This window comes from Sorex araneus, chromosome X (genome assembly GCF_027595985.1).
Source record: "Sorex araneus isolate mSorAra2 chromosome X, mSorAra2.pri, whole genome shotgun sequence".
NCBI lineage: Eukaryota > Metazoa > Chordata > Mammalia > Eulipotyphla > Soricidae > Sorex > Sorex araneus.
This window is the reverse complement of record NC_073313.1, coordinates 104927284-104945203: the sequence shown is the minus strand read 5'-3', so window position 1 is coordinate 104945203 and position 17920 is coordinate 104927284. Positions and strand designations below refer to the sequence as shown.

General features: G+C 40.4%; 1 non-coding gene across 1 annotated transcript; it reads right to left on the bottom strand.

The window, feature by feature from the left end:
• Positions 1-17577: 17577 nt before the first annotated feature.
• LOC129400584 (U8 small nucleolar RNA) lies at positions 17578-17712 on the bottom strand. The gene has a single exon (XR_008627796.1). It is a non-coding gene; the product is annotated as a U8 small nucleolar RNA (small nucleolar RNA).
• Between the last annotated feature and the right edge of the window lie 208 nt (positions 17713-17920).

The following is a 17920-nucleotide window of genomic DNA, read 5'->3' as shown; positions in this document are numbered from 1 at the left end:
AAGGGTTTATAAGGCACTGGTTGAACTCTACAAGAAAAAAAATCCAACCCCATCAGAAAATAGGGCGAATAAATGAACAGAAACTTTCCCAAGGAAGAGATACAAATGGCCAAAAGACACGTGAAAAAGTGCTCTACATCACTAATCATCAGGGAGATGCATATCAAAACAACCATGAGATACTACCACACACCACAGAGACTGGCACACATCCAAAAGAACAAAAGCAACCGCTGTTGAAAAGGATTTGGGGAGAAAGGGACACTTCTACACTGCTGGTGGGAATGCTGACTGTGGTTCAGCCCTTCTGGAAAACAATATGGACGCTTCTCAAAAAATTAGAAATCGAGCTCTCATTTGACCCAGCAATACCACTACTGGGAATATACCACAAAGAAGCAAAAAAGTTCAGTGGAAATGACATCTGCACTTATATGTTCATCGCAGCACTGTTTACAATAGCCAGAATCTGGAAAAAACCCGAGTGCCCTAGAACAGATGACTGGTTAAAGAAACTCTGGTACATATATACAATGGAATACTATGCAGCTGTTAGAAAGTTCATGAAGTCATGAATTTTGCATATAAGTGGATCAACATGGAAAGTATCATGCTAAGTGAAATGAGTCAGAAAGAGAGACAGACATGGAAAGTTTGCACTCATCTGTGGAATATAAAATAACAGAGTAGGAGACTAATATCCAAGAATAGTAGAAATAAGTACCAGGAGGTTTGCTCCATGGCTTGGAAGCTGGTCTCGCATGCTGGGGAGAAAGGCAGCTCAGATAGAGAAGGGAACACCAAGTAAAATATGGTTGGAGATCCAGCCTGGGAAGGGAGATTTGTGCCGAAAGTAGACTAGAAACTGAACACAATGGCCAGTAAATACCCCTATTGCAAACCACAACACCCAATTGGAGAGAGATAACAAAAGGGAATACCCTGCCACAGAGGCAGGGTGGGGTAGGGGGGAGATGGGATTGGGGGGTGGGAGGGATACTGGGCTTATTGGTAGTGGAGAATGGGTGGAGGGATGTGTTTGCGAACATTGTATGAGGGAAAAACAAGCTCGAAAATGTGTGAATCTGTATCTGTACCCTCATGGTGATTCACTAATTAAATAATAAAATAAATATAAATAAATAAATAAAGTTCCTGGAAACAAGTGAGAATGATGACACAAGCTACTAGATCTTGTGGTAAACAGCAAAAGCAGTGTTAAGAGGAAAGTTTATAGCACTGAAAGCATTCATCAGGGAGGACAAAAGGGCCCACATAAATAACTTCACAGCTTAAGATCTTTGAAAATAACCAACAAAAGGATCCCAACCAAGCAATAGGAAGGAAATAATAAAACTTAGAGTATAAATTAATGATCTGGAACCCAAAAAAAATCCAAAAGATGATTGGAATGATCCAAAAGATGAAACCAAGAGCTGGTTCTTTGATAAAATAAACAAGATCAATAAACCACTAGAAGGACTCACAAGGAAACAGAGAACCCTAATAAACCAAATCAGAAATAAAAGGGGGGACATCACAACAGAAATCACAGAAATCCAAAGAATCATCATAGATTACTCTGAGAATATTTATGCCACATTATAAGAGAACCCACAATAAATGGATAAACTTCTGGATTTTTCCCAATGTGGAAGCAAGAAGATATGAAGTACCTGAACAAACCTATGACTACTGAGAAAATTGAAATGATAATCAAAAGTTTCACCACAAACAGAAGCCAATGCCCAGAAGTGCTCATTGGTGATTTTTTTTTTCAAATCTTTAACGAGGACCTACTGCCAATCCTTTTCAAGCTTTTCCAGGAAACTGAAGAAACAGAAACACTTCCAGTTTCTATGAGGCAAATATCACCCTGATACCCAAAGCAAATAGAGACACCTTAAAAATGTAATTACGAGGGGCCGGAGCGATAGCACAGCGGGTAGGGAGTTTGCCTTGCACGCGGCCGACCCGGGTTCGATCCCCGGCATCCCATATGGTCCCCCAGCACCGCCAGAAGTAATTCCTGAGTGCAAAGCCAGGAGTAACCCCTGAGCATCACTGGGTGTGACCCAAAAAGCAAAAAAAAAATGTAATTACGAGCAGATATCCCTGATGAACACCTATGCAAATATCCTCAAAAGAATAATAACAAATAGAATGTAACAACTCATCAAAAATATCATTCACCATGATCAAGTAAGATTCATTCTGGGCATGCAAAGATGGTTTGACATTCACAAGTCAATAAACATTATACACCATGTAAATACAAGAAAATACAAAAACCATAAGATCATATTAATAGATGCTAAAAAAGCATTTGACAATATTCGACACCCATTCATGATAAAAACTCTCAACAAAATGGGAGTTGAAGGAACTTTCCTCAATGTAGTCAAAGCCATCTACCCAAGCTATAGCAAGAATTACTCTCAATGGGGAAAAATTAGAAGGCTTCCCACTAAGATCAGGCACAACACACAATTGCTCACACTCACCTCTTCTATTCAATACATTACTGGAAGTTCTTGCCATAGCAGTTAGGCAAGAAAAAGGCATCCAGATAAAAGAAAGAAGTCAAGCTTCACTATTTGCAGATGACATGATACTATACTTAGAAAATCCTAAAGACTACCAAAAGCTGCTAGAAACAATAGATTTGTGTAGCAAAGTGGTAGCACCTAAACGCTGTTGTCCCATTGTTCATTGATTTGCTTGAACGGGCACCAGTAACATCTCCATTGTGAGACTTGTTGTTACTGTTTTTGGCATACCGAATACGCCACAAGTAACTTGCCAGGCTCTCCAAGAGGGATAGAGGAACTGGACCTGGGTCGGCCATGTGCGAGGCAAATGCCCTACCCGCTATATTATTGCTCCAGTCCAGCAAAGTGGTAGGTAACAAAATCAATATCCCAAAGTCCATGTATAATGATAAAAGAGAAGAAAGAGATATTAAAAATAAACAATCCTGTTCACGGTTATGCCTCATAAAATTAAATACCTCAGAATCATCTTAAGAGATGAAGGACCTATACAGAGAAAGCTACAGAACACTACTTCAAGAAATTATAGAGTACACAAGAAAATGGAGCCACATCTCCTGCTCATGGATTAGGAGAATTAACATTATGAAACTGGAAATACTCCCCCAAGCATCATACAGATTCAATGTAGTTCGTATAAGGATACCCATGATATTTTTCTTTTTTAAAAAAATTTTTATTAGTGAATCAACATCAGGTACATCAGTTGTAGACTTACAAATTTTAGTGCTTGCATTTCAGTTATACAATTATTGAGTACCCATCCCTCCACCAGTACCAATTCTCCACCACTAATGATCTCAGTATCCTTGTCACCACCCCCACTCCATCCCCTCCCACTTCACCCTGCCCCTGTGGTAGGGCTTTCCCTTTTGTTCTCTTTCCTTTTTGGTGTTGTGGCTTTCAATAAAGGTATTGAGTGGCCTTCATGTTCGGTCTATAGTCTACTTTCAGCACGCATCTCCCATCCCGAGCAGGTCCTCCAAATGTCCTTTACTTGGTGCCATGATATTTTTCAAAAAGAATTGATCAAACACTCCTGAGTTTATATGGAATAACAACCCCCCACTAATAGCTAAAGAAATCCTTGAGAAAAATAAGATGGAAGACATTAACTACCCAAATTCAAATTATAATAAAAAGCATTATTAATTAAAATGGGACTGGAGCCATAGCACAGCGGGTAGGGTGTTTCCCTTGCATGCGGCCAACTAGGCTTCAATTCCTCCATCCTTCTTGGAGAGCCCGGCAAGCTACTGAGAGTATCTTGCCCGCATGGCAGAGCCTGGCAAGCTACCCATGGCGTATTCAATATGCCAAAAACAGTAACAACAAGTCTCACAATGGAGACGTTATTGGTGCCCACTCAAGCAAATCAATGAACAATGGGAAGACAGTGCTAGTAATTAAGATAGCATGGTATTAGAACAAAGACAGACCCAAAGACCAATGGAATAAAGCTAAACGTCCTAACACAGACCCTCAAATATATGATCACCTAATCTTTGATATAGGAGCAAGAAATTTGAAATGGAGCAATAAAACCTCTTCAACAAGTGGTGCTGGGAACACTGGGCAGCTATATGTAAAAGAATGAACTCATACCTCTTTCTAATGCCAGGAAAAAGTTAGACCTGAATCCATAAGGTACATGAAGGAAAATATAGGCAGAATCTTCCATGATATTGAAACCAAAGGCATCTTTAAAGATTAAAACACCACTAGTAAGTAAAATCAAGTAGAAGCAAAGATAAACAAATGGGACTGCATTAAACTCAGAAGCTTCTGCATCTCTAAGGAAACAGTTACCAAAATACAAAGACAGCCATATAATGGGGAAAATTATATACATGGTATTCATTTGAAAAGGGGTTAATGCCAAAAATATATAAGGCACTGGTAGAACATTACAAGATAAAAACATGCAACCCCATCATAAAATGGTGGAAAGAAATGAACAGAAACTTCCTCAAATAAGAGGTACACATGGGAAATAGGCAAGTAAAAGAGAGCTCTCCATTACTAATCCTCAGAGAGATGCAAATCAAAACAATGAGATATCATCTCACACCACAGATACTGTCATACACTGGGTGTGGATGTGGGGAGAAAGGGACTCTCCTTATGTGTTGTTGAGAATGCCAACTGGTCTAGCTTTTTTGGAAAACAATATGGACATTTCTTTAAAAGCTAGAAATTGAGCTTCCTTACAACCTAGCAATGGCACTCACTTCTGGGAATATGCCCCAGGTGCCCAAATACTCATGGCAAAAAAGCCATCTGAATTTCCTTTTTTAAAAAATTTTTAAAAAATTTTATTTTATTGAATCATCTGGACAAAAGTTACAAAGCTTTAAGGTTTAAGTCTCAGTCATATAATGATCAAACCCCCATCCCTTCACCAGTGCCCCTGTTCCCCCACCAAGAACCCCAATAAACCCCCTCCCACGACCCCCCCACATCAGAGTGGCCGATGATCTTCACTTTATTCTCTATATATGTTGTATACATTCAATATTTCAACAGAGAACTGACTATTATTATTTGGAATTTTACCCCAACAATAAAACCTGCTAAAAAGGCATCATTTGATAGTTTGTTTTCCATTGCTGAGAACGAAGATTATAGGAGCTCGCACAGCCACAACAGCGGCCATGCGGTTTTGGATTTCTGTTGGTTTAGTTCAGTTTACAGTCTAGATGCGTTTCTATAAGTCTCTGGGTGCCAAAATAGGTTAGTAGACCTGCCGGATCATAGTCTTTAAGGAGCAGAGGGGCCGTGTCGTGCGCGGCTGCTCCGGATCTCATCTATGCCGAGGGCGTGCCAGTAACACCTTCATCCCATGATGAATTTCCTTTTTTTAAAAGTAATATAGGAGTACTGCTATTTATTCAGCCATTGATTAAGCTGATTGAATTGGGCATGGACTCCATATTACTTTTTCTTTTGTTATTCAGGATGTTAATTTTATTTTATTATTATGCCCCCCATGCCCTTGTTTTTATTCACCGTAAGATACATTTATAAAGCTTTCATGTTTGAGCTTTGGTCATACAATCATCAAACACCCATCTCTTCACCAGTGCACATTTTCCACCACCAAAATCTTCAGTATTCCCCAACCCCCACCCCCATTCCTACCCTTCCCCTACCTATGTGGCAGACAATTTCCCCCATACACTCTCTCTACTTTGTTTACATTCGATATTTCGACACCAGTCTCACCACGACTCAAGTCTGCTATAAAGGCAATGCTAGATGATTTGTTTCGTATTGCTTGTTGTGGATAGAATATAATGTCCAGGAAATTCTATATAACCACTGTATCACTGTCGTCCCGTTGCTCATCGATTTGCTCGAGCGGGCACCAATAACATGTCATTCGTCCCTGTAGCATTCAGGGTCAGGAGAATGAGGCCCATTATTGTTGCTATTTTTGGCATATCAAATATGCCACGGGTAGCTTGCCATGATCTGCCATGTCAGAGTCTGCATCGCTCTATTCAGGGAGCTTTGTTTTATAGCCTCTGTATCTTGGCCGTTGATAAGATTACATGGCGCTGGGGGCGATTTGTGGGTATGACTGCCAAGCTACTGGAAAACTGGGGTCCTGGAGGGAGGAGGCCCAGTCCCAATCCGAGCTGGCTTGGAGATCTCAGTCACAGGTTTACCTGGGTTTTCCGGCCAGTCCACTCTCCAGTGAGGTTCATCCCATCTTGAGTGAAGCTCGTTCCTTCTTGGGAGAGGTTGTCCAAGCGTGTGGCATGGTGACAGTTGGGTTCTGGAGGTTTTCGGCTGCTGGGGCTTCGTATGAATTTCTATAATCATTGCAGCACAATTAACAATAGCAAGAATCTAGAAACAACTCAGGTGCCTGAGAAAGATAACTAGATAAAGAAACTATGGTATACCTACACAATGGAATACTATGCAGCCACTAGCATAAATGAAGTCATGAAATTTGTTTAGAAATGGATAGACATGAAGAGTATCATGCTAAGAGAAATGATTCAGAAGGACAGGGACAGATAGAATAATTGCACTCATTTTTGAGATATAAAGAAACATACCCAAGGACATTAGGAACAAGGGCCAGGGGGATTAGTTCACAGTTTGAAACTTGCCTCAAGTGCTAGAGGGATAAGGCAGTTGGGAAAGAGAAGGAAGCACCACTATGACAATAATAGTTTGGAAATGATCACTACTGATAATAACTGTGTACTGAAAGCAGGCAAAGAGTAATCATAACAACTTCTTATTACCTGTATTGCAAACCATTATCACCAAAAGGAAAGACAGAGAACGAGAGAGAGAGAGAGAGAGAGAGAGAGAGAGAGAGAGAGAGAGAGAAAGTGCCTGCCATAGGGGCAGGTTGGGATGGGGGGATGGTGGAAGGAAACTGGGGACATTGGTGTTAGGAAATGTACAGTGGTGGGGGGATGGGCATTGGAACATTGTATGACCGAAATCCAATCATGAACTGTGATTGGATTACAATTACAATTATAATCATGAATTTTAACAATGTACTTCATGATGATTCAATTAAAAATAGGCAGTGGTGTACCTCAACATATTAGCTGGAATTCTGAAAAAAAATTTGATCAAATAACTTTATGAAATCCTACAAAATGACTCTCCCCGTTAGAGACACCCGATGGACTCCAGCATATTGATTTCAAGAAGCCCTGCCAGAATGAAATATGTTTTAGTTTTGTTAAGCATTTCCCAATATTCTTGACTATGGGAATTTCAAGTTCTACCCATTCATGATTTTGTTTTCTCTCTTACCATATGTGTTTTGGGAACGCTGTCTGACACAGATATAGATATAGATAAAGTCAACATGCAGATTTAGATAACTGTTGTGAAAAGATATGTATATATAATATATATTAATCAGAGTAAATTAAATGTTCAAGGCAGTTAATTTCCACTCAAAGATATCATTGAAACAAGGTAAAATGAGATTCATTTTTTAAAATCAGGTAATATCTTAGTCACCATTTCTTTTGAGGTGTAGAATCTTCTTAGTTTAATGTAGTTTTAATTTGTTTGTCTTTGCTTCTCCTTGCTCGGTCTGTGGTGCATCATTTTTGAAGATACACCAGTTTTCCCAGCACCACTTGCTGAACAGGCTCTACTTGCTCCACTTTATATTGCTTGCTCTTTTGTCAAAGATTAAGTGATCACATATATGAGGGTCGATGTTAGAATATCCATCTTTATTCCATTAATTTCTGTAGTTAAGCTGATTCTGAGGTACTTGATTTTCTGAGGCACAATTATGAATGGAATTGTTGGTTTATTTATTTATTTATTTATTTATTTTTAATTAGTGAATCACCGTGAGGGTACAGTTACAGATTTATACATTTTTGTGCTCATGTTTCCCCCATACAAAGTTTGAGGACCCATCCCTTCACCAGTGCCCATTCTCCACCACCGGTACACCCAACATCCCTCCTACCCTCCCCAATCCCACCTCCCCCCACCCCACCCTGCCACTGTGGCAGGGCATTTCCTTTTGTTCTCTCTCTCTAATTAGGTGTTGTGGTTCGCAATAGAGGTGTTGAGTGGTCACTGTATTCAGTCTCTATTCTACATTCAGCCAGCATCACCCTTCCCCCGCATGGCCTCTGACCCCTCTGACCGCATTATACTTGGTGATCCCTTCTCTGAGTTGCCCTCTCCCCAGAATGTGAGGCCAGCTTCCAAGCCATGGAGTCACCCTCCTGGTACTTACTTCTACTATTCTTCTATTCTTGGGTGTTAGTCTCCTACTCTGTTATTCTATATTCCACAGATGAGTGCAATCTTTCTATGTCTGTCTTTCTCTTTCTGACTCATTTCACTTAGCATGATACTTTCCATGCCGATCCACTTATATGCAAAATTCATGACCTCCTTTTTTCTAACAGCTGCATAGTATTGAATGGAATTCTTTTTTAATATTACTTTCTTCTCTTTGATTATTTGCATATAGAAAAGTCATGTACTTTTGGAAATTGGCTTTGTAACCTGTCACTCTACAAAATTTATTGTTTTTAGGAGTTTTAGGTAGTCTTTGATAGGGCCAGGAGGACTGGTCAATGGTCAGAAGTTTGCCACAAGTATGAGCGGGCTGAAGGGGAGTTAGGGTAGAGAAGGGATCAGTATGACAATAATAATTGGCAGTGATCACTATGAACAAGAACTGAGTGTTGAAAGTAGGTAAAGGGATATACACGATAAAATTTCAGTATCTTGACTGCAAACCATTATGTCCAAATGAGAGAGAGAGACAGTGAGAGAGAGAGAAAGGCAAGAAAAGTACCTGCCAAAGAGGCAGGGCAGTGTGGGGGCAGGAAGGAAACTGGGGACATTGGTGGTGGGGAATATACACTGATAAAGGTAAGGGTGCTGGAAGAGTATATGACTGAAACCCAATCATGAACAACTTTGCAACTGTGTATCTCACTGTGATTAAATAAAAATAAATAAATTAATTAAAAATCAGGAATAATTATAGATAGTGCCTTCAATTAATCTTGAACTGATAGGAGAAGCTTCGAGTACAGTGGGCAATAGGTTAAGATGCCCCTCTAAATTAGTTGAAATCTTCTGACTGGAATGAATTATATCCAAGATTACTGAGAACCTGTGATTAAGATCAATGAATCACTCAAACAATTGTTGAGCAAATGTCTTCATGAGACAAGTACCAGTATCAGATCCGGAAAGACTAGAGATGAACAGCTTTCAAAAAGGGAGAGGAAGTAATTTATGCAAAATACAGATCAGTGGACTTAACATTGATCTGATACAAGATTCATATCATTTTCCCTTTTATTTCAGCACTTCTTTCTATTCCTTTAACTCTACAAGCTGGTCCTTGCCTGGGACATTTGCATTTTCTATTCTTTCTACCTAGAACAGGGGTCATCAAATATTTTGTGTTAAAGAGCAAAGCAATGATTCTTTGAGGATTTCAGGTTTCCATGGTTCTCTGTTGCAATTACTCAGTGTTGCACGTGAGCACAAAAGTACAACACAAAGCACAAACAATAAAAGTCCATTTACAAAAACAGGCTGTGTGGTGGATTTGGTTCAAGTGCCAAAGCCCTAGTTGGTTGGACTAGAGTGTATGTTTCTATATTATCATGATCAGTTGCTTTTTGTTCAGAATTCAGCTCAAACATTATTATCTCACTATATACCATAAAATAGCTATGTGTTTACTTGCTGTCAAGTCTCCCATTTTAATCATTCCATTGTGTTTACCACTAACTTATATTTTCTTGTTTATTGACCTATTCCCTTCTCCCCACACATACCTGAATAACAAATAATGTTTACTGAATTCGTAGTATGCACCTGAGACTTTTCAAAGTACTTTACGTGTATTAGCTCTTTAAATCTTGATAGTAACCTGCTAACAATAATCCTTAGTCTCCCTGGTTTTATAGATGAATAAACTAAGGCTAAGTGATTAAGTAATTTATCCATGGTCACACAGCATAGCAGGTGGTGATTCCATAATTTACACTCAGGCTTGTAAACACTGGGATAATGCAGTTTATAAGAAATTCTCCTGGGTCTTTGTCTCTGTTTCTGGTGCAGAGTTCCTAAAGCTCTTGGAATTCTCCAGGAAAAGAACCTTAAACATGTCTTTTGTTATGTGAATGTAGTGACTTTTGGAAAGCACCCAAAGTTGAGGGTTGGTCATGAGGAGAACCAAGCATATGATTACAGGGTCAGAACATTCATTCCCACTCCCCTGACCTCAGGAAGGGAAGACGGTCTGGAGGTTACATTTTTTATTTTTTTTTTTTTTTTTTTTTTTTTTTTTGCTTTTTTGGGTCACACCTGGCGATGCACAAGGGTCACTCCTGGCTCTGCACTCAGGAATCACCCCCGGCGGTGCTCAGGGGACCATATGGGATGCTGGGAATCGAACCCGGGTCGGCCGCGTGCAAGGCAAACGCCCTACCCGCTGTGCTATCACTCCAGCCCCTGGAGGTTACATTTTTTAAAAACTTTTTATTGACTGATGTTCTGTGATACTCAATACTGCTAATTAAGGTTTCCTGTGAACATAATGGAGGTTGAATTAATCACCATGGGCCAGTGATTCTATTAATTATGCCTTTGTAACAGCACCTGCATTAAATATCAAGAAAGGGGGATGAGCGATAGTACAGAGGCTAAGACACTTGACTTACATATGAATGACCCTGGTTCTATCCCTGGCCCTGCATATGTTCCCCCAGAAGCACCAGGAGCAATCCCCAGCACAGAGCTAGAAGTAACTCCTGATCATCATTGGGTGTGCCCAAACCCTCCCCAGACAAGAAAAGATGGGGTTTAGAAGCTTCCTGGTTGATAATCAGTAGCAATTTAGATAGGGAGAGATCCTCTGCACCCTTTTCTTTATCACATCTCTTTTATCTGGCCCCTCTTGGCAATATATATATATAGCTTTTGGAACAAACAGGTGATCTAGTGAGTAAGATGTTTCTCTGAGTTATGTGAATCATTCAAGCTGGGATATTAATGAATCAAACTCAATAAGGGCAACATTGGAATAGTCATTCTATGGCTGGTTGGTAAGAAGTGCAAATTGGCCTCTGAAATGGGGTGGGGATACTTTTGTGAAATTGAGCTCTTTGCCATTGTAATCTGACTCTATTTCTAAGTAGATAGTGTCAAATTTGACAATTGAGCACTTGAGTTGTATAATAATCAGCTAGAGTCAGAGAATCACTTTGTGATGTGGAAAAAACCATCCCACAACTTATCACACTGCATAAACCAAGCCATAACATAGCCAACAATTCTAGATGCTACACTACATCTCTCTAGGCACTTTCTTGGCCCCGTGTCTGGCTGTCTTCACCAGGGACCCTTGAAGAGGATGGGTTGAGTTTCCCTCCCTGCCCGGAGCAGAGCCCCAGTAGCCGAAGACCTCCAGAACCCAGCCACAGTCATGCTCAAGGCCCCTCTCCACACATTCGGACGAGCCTCACACATGAAGGAACCAGCTGATGAAGCCAGGTGTGCGGTATCTGGGCTTGAAATCTCCAAGCCTGCTCGGATCGGGACTGGTCCTCTTCCGCCCAGATCCCTCATTTTCCAGTAACTAGGCAGTCACACCCAAAAACTGTCCCCTGCGCCATGTAATCCCATCAATGGTCAACATCCAGAGACTATAAAACCAAGCTCCCAGAAGCGTGTGGCCACTTTGTGGCCATGCAACATCTTATAGCCTAGTTCTTCCTTTCAGAGAACCTGGCAAGCTACCGAGAGTTTTCTGCCTGCAAAGGAGAGCCTGGCAAGCTCCCCGTGGTGTACTCATATGTCAAAACCAGTAACAACTATGGGTCTCATTCCCCTGACCCTGAAAGAGCCTCCCATTCAGCACCCTTGGGAAGTACGAGGAAAAAGAGGCTTCTAAAATCTCAGGGCTAGGATGAATGGAGACATTACTAAAACTGCTGGAGAAAATCGATGACCAACGGGAGGATGATGATGATTATGATGATGATGATGATGATGATGATGATGATGATGATGATGATGACGACACTACATCTCAACTATAAGCTCCACAAGTTCAGAGATTTTAAAAAAATCACTAAAGCACCATGATTTACAAAGTTATTCATAGTTGAAGTTTAAACATACAATATTCCAGTACCAACCTACCACCAATTTTAACTTTCCTCCACTAATGTTCACAGGTTTCCTACCATGCCGACTTTCAACAGTATGCATTCTTGAAAGGCAACCTTTTAAGTTCAGGTGTTAAAGTTTGGGTTTCATTTTTCACTGTTGTTGACTCTGTCGTCTGTATATCTGGCTCTATTGTTCTTTACCACCACTGATGAACCCAAATCCTCTTATCTCTACCCCATTGTTTCTCATCTATCTTTTTTCCTCCACTCCACTCCATTTCTTTCCTTCAATTCCCTATACTCTGTGGCCATGGGTGACATGGGCATCCACCCTTAAAACTCTGCATTCCCTCATCCAAGTATACTCAACACCACATATAAGTGATACTATCATGTGTTTAACTTTCTTTTTTCTGGCTTACTGCATTTTATATAATGTCTTCCAGTTCCATCCATGTTCGGAGAATTGCATGATTTCATCATTCCTTATAGCTGTGTAGTATTTCATTGTTTATCACTACATCTTTATGACCCACTTCTCTGTCATTGCACATGTAGGTTGATTCCAAATCTTAGCTATTGTACTGAGCGCGGCAGTGAATAACGGTGTGCATACATCCTTATGAATGAATTTTTTAAATGGAATTAGACTTTCATTTGAAATGTTACTGAAAATATTGGTGTTTTATAGCACTTATATTACCTGTAAAATATCAACTCTACTAGTAAGAACTAAATAATAAAAAGGCAACTAGGAGGAAACAGACTTTTGGACACACTGATTTATTTCAATGCATTTTTTTGCAAGGGAGATTTCCAAGTGGTGCACAGGAGGCTTGGGCGGCCCTCACAGTTGTTCAATACAAGGGTTCAAGGATGTGGTACTACTTGAGTCCTGAAGTACTCAGGGGCCTCCCGGGCTGCACTCATCCATACCTGGGGCACTATGTGGTGTCAGGTATCAAATTGGAGGTCAACTGTATACAAGGCAAGTGCCTTAACCCGTATACTATCACAGTGATTTAGAGCATTATACGATCTTTGTAATTTCATCTTTACTGCTCTTGACAACTAAAACTAGTTATTACTTGTTTTCCTTTGATTTTTTTAAAACATTTTAAATTAAAGCACTTTGATTTTCAAAGCAATTCATAGTTGACAGTTGAGGTTTAGATATACAATATTAAAGGACAAATCCCACCACCAATGTCAGCTTCCCTCCACAGTCCTGGGAATAGATACCCAATGTGAAATTTCTGAGTCATATGGAGAACATCCATAGAGATTGGACCAGATAACATTTCCACCAGCAGTGTATGAGAGTTCTTTTGTCACCACATCCCAATCAACAGAGAACGTTTCCATTATTTAGTACCGTTTGTTTGCTTGTTTTGGGGTCAAACCTGATGATATTTAGGGGTTACTCCTAGCTCTGTACTCAGGAATTACTCCTGGCAGTGCTTGGGGAACAAATGAGATGCTAGGGCGAGTGCAAGGCAAACACTACCCACCATACTATTGCTCCGGCCCCCTGTTCCCAATATTTTTGATAAGTGGCATTCTCACTGATGTAAGATGATATCTCATTGTTATCTTGATTTGAATTTCTCTAATAATAAGTGATGATGATCATTGCTTCATGAGCCCATTAGTCATCCATTGGTTTTTCTCAGAGAAGTCGAGACTCCTATCCTCTCCTCACTTTTTGATATGTTTTTAAAACTTTTTTGGTTGGTCTTTTTGAGTATGTTATATATCCTGGGTATCAACCCTTTACCTAATGTGCTGAGTGCAAATTCTTTTTTTTTTGCTTTTTGGGTCACACCCAGTGATGCTCAGGGGTTACTCCTGGCTTTGCACTCAGGAATTACTCCTGGCAGGGCTTCGGGGACCATATGGGATGCCGGGGATCGTACCCGGGTCGGCCGCGTGCAAGGCAAAAGCCCTACCCGCTGTGCTATCGCTCCGGCCCCCAACTGAGTGCAAATTCTTATTCCTACCCAGCTGCCTTAGTTTTTAGCCCATGTTTATTTTGACATGCAGAAACTTTTTAGTTTGATGTAGTCCCATTTGTTTAGTTTTGGTTTTATAGCCTTTGCCATTGGCAGCAGATCACAGAAGGCTTATTTAAAGCTTAGGTCTCGGATCAGTCTGCCTATTTTCTAAAAAAATAGAGAGATATTTATCGTGTTTCCAACTGCAACAGGAATAGTCTCAGGGGCTCGAGTAATAGCACAGCGGGTAAGGCATTTGCCTTGCACTTGGCCAACCCGGGTTTGATTCCCAGCATCACATATGGTCCCCCGAGCACTTCCAGGAGTAATTCCTGAGTGCAGAGTCAAGAGTAACCCCTGAGCATCGCTGGGTGTGACCAAAAAAAGGCAAAAAAAAAGAATAGAGTTTCAAACTTTCAAGTGTAAAATAAGTGTTCAATAGTTTTCCATAGTTATCTGCTTAGAAACTAATTTAGTAGCTAAATTCTAGAATATTCATGTTTTTGAAGAGAGAGTTTTAACTAAAAATAAGTTTAAATTAGCCTCTTTTTGAACAAAAGCAACCAGTGCTGGGGTGGATGTGGGGAAAAATGGATGCTCCTTCATTGTTGGTGTGAATGCCAACTGGTCCAGCCTTTCTGGAAAACAATATGTACAGTCCTTCAAAAAGTAGAAATTGAGCTTCTATATGACTCCACAATACCACTTCTGGGAATATATCTCAAGGATGCAAAAAAACACAGGCGAAATTACATCTGTACTTATATATTCATTGCAGCACTGTTCACAATAGCCAAAAAATGGAAACAACCTGAGTGCCCTAAAACAGATTTCTGGGGGCCGGAGCGATAGCACAGCAGGTAGGACGTTTGCCTTGCACACGGCCGACCTGGGTTCAATCCCCGGCATCCCATATGGTCCCCCAAGCACTGCCAGGAGCAATTCCTGAGTGCAAAGCCAGGAGTAACCCCTGAGCATCGCTGGGTGTGACCCAAAAAGCAAAAACAAACAAACAAACAAAAAAACAGATTTCTGGTTAAAGAAACTTTGGTACATCTATACAATGGAATACTATGCAGCTGTTAGGAGAGATAAATGCATGAAATTTGCTTATAAATGGATAGACATCGAGAGTATCCTGCTAAGTGAAAAGAGTCAGAAAGAAAGGGACAGACATAGAAGGAGTGCACTCATTTGTGGAGTATAGAATAGCATCACATGAGGCTGACACCCAAGGATAGTAGATACATGGGCAGGGGTATTGACCATAGCTGGAAGACTGCTTCATGAGCGGAGGGGAGAAGACAGATGGAATAGAGGAGGGATCACTAAGAAAATCATGGCTGGAGGAACCAGTTGGGATGGGAGATGCATGCCGAAAGTAGATAATGGACCAAACATGATGACCTCTTAGTGTCTGTGTTGCAAGCGATAACTCCCAAAAGTAGAGAGAGAGCATGGGGAATATTGTCTGCCATAGAGGCAGGGGGAGGCTGGGAAAAGGGGGTTATACCCGGGATATTGGTGGTGGGGAATGTACACTGGTGGAGGGATGGGTGTTTGATCATTGTGAGATTGTAACCCAAACATGAAAGCTTGTAACTATCTCACGGTGATTCAATAAAATTTAAAAAAATTAGTCTCTTTTTCTACTTTGATGAGACGAATCAATAGGGAGAATAAGGAAAGAGGAATAGAATTTTACACTTCTTTTGATTTTAACAAAGCATTACACCAGGTTTTCCCTATAACACTTATTTTACTAAATCTTTCAGTACCATTTGACATTGCTTGTCTTTTGTTTCTTTTTTGGTTTTCATGACATATTTCATATAATCTTCCTTTATCAATGTTTGAGTCTTGACCAGGATATTGTTCCTGGTCCTCGGTATTTCCAAATTCTTTTAGACAACTCCATGTAATATATTTTTTCATTTTCCTGTTTCTGATGGTACACACATATAAGTCGTCAGGCCAAAACTTTGCTCCAAGCTTTAAATATCCCACAACTTTACTATTTTCTCCCCACACCTTATTTCTTTTCTTATATTCCCAATTTTCAACTAATAGTATCAGGGCCACAAAGATGATACAGCAAGTAAGATGCTTGCCTTGCACACAGCTGACCCAGTTTCAATCCCTAGCATCCCATATGGGTCCCTGAGCACTACCAGGAGTGATTCCTCAGCGCAATAACAGGAGTAATCCCTGAGCACTGCTGGTGTAGTCCCAAAACAAAATAAATCACCTGATAGTACCACCCATTAACCCCCAAGCTAGAAACCTGAGTCATTTTTGCCTGCCTAAACTTTTACATGCCTCCCTTCCAGTAAAACACACAATCTTGACAATTTTACTTTTCCAACATTCTCAACACATCACACAACTACTAGCTATCATTAACTTTTAGCTGGTCTCCTTGATTCTTGTTTGTTATTTTCTGACCCATAACTGGGTTTATAGAACTCATTCGTGGCCCAGCACTCAGACATCACTCCTGGCAGGTCTTAGGGCCATATGTGGCACTAGCGATAAAACTGTTTTATGTGGTTGTTAGCCAGCCACATACAACACAAACACCTTACTGACTGTACTATAATCTACCTCTCATTTTGACTCAAACACTCCACACTGACCCTAGAATTTGATTTTTATTTAATTTATTTACATAGTTAACTATCTATTTTTGATTTGAGGGTCACACCACTTGTGCTCAAATCTTACTCCCTATGCAGGGAGTAAGGTCCCTATGCAGTGTCAAGGATCAAACCAGGTTTGGATGCGTGCAAGCAATTTACTTCTGTACTTTCTCTTGAGTCCCAAAATTTGCTTTTTAAAAGTGCAAATATGATCATACAACAATATTTTGTCTTCATGATGGAATGCAAGCTATACCAGAGTCATACAAATCTCTGCACATTTGCACCTTTATCTCCAACTATTGTCTCACTCACGGTTCACTGTCACTGTCATCCCATTGCCCATCGATTTGCTCGAGTGGGCACCAGTAACGTCTCCATTGTGACACATGTTGTTACCGTTTTTGACATATTGAATACGCCACGGGTAACTTGCCAGTCTCTGCCGTGCGGGTGACATACTCTCGGTATATGTGCTCTTCGAGAGGGGTGGAGGAATCGAACCCAGGTCAGCCAAGTGCAAGGCTAACACCCTACCCGCCACGCTATCGCTTCAGCCCAACTCACAGTTCATGTTTCAGTAATTCCAAATTGCTTGCAATATCACTGTTCTCCAAAAACTGAGTCTTTGCTCATGCTGCAACCTTTTCTTTGGCGTGTGTTGCCACTACCATTCACATCTTTGCCTGGTAGACTTCTTGGGTTTTGTTTTGTTTTGTTTTGTTGTTGTTTTTGAATCTGATAAGAGCCATTAGGGTATTGGGAGCCCTAAACATGCAGATATGTTAATCTCAAATCATGCAAACTCCAATCATAATGCTCTATTTGCCCTCTGAATAGAGGAACAGGTAAGGATTATCCTACCTGATGATCGGTAGACTTGTTAAATCTCAGACTCAGGGCAGGTGTCATCTCTTCAAGTAAGGCATTCCCAAATATGTGCTGTCTTGGACAAGGTTAAATATCCCTTCTCTATTTTCAGAGCATTTTTAACTTGTTAATCACACAGCATTTATCCCATGATATTTTTTTTCTTATTTGTTCACCTGTCTGTATCTCTCACTAGACTCTGTGCTCAC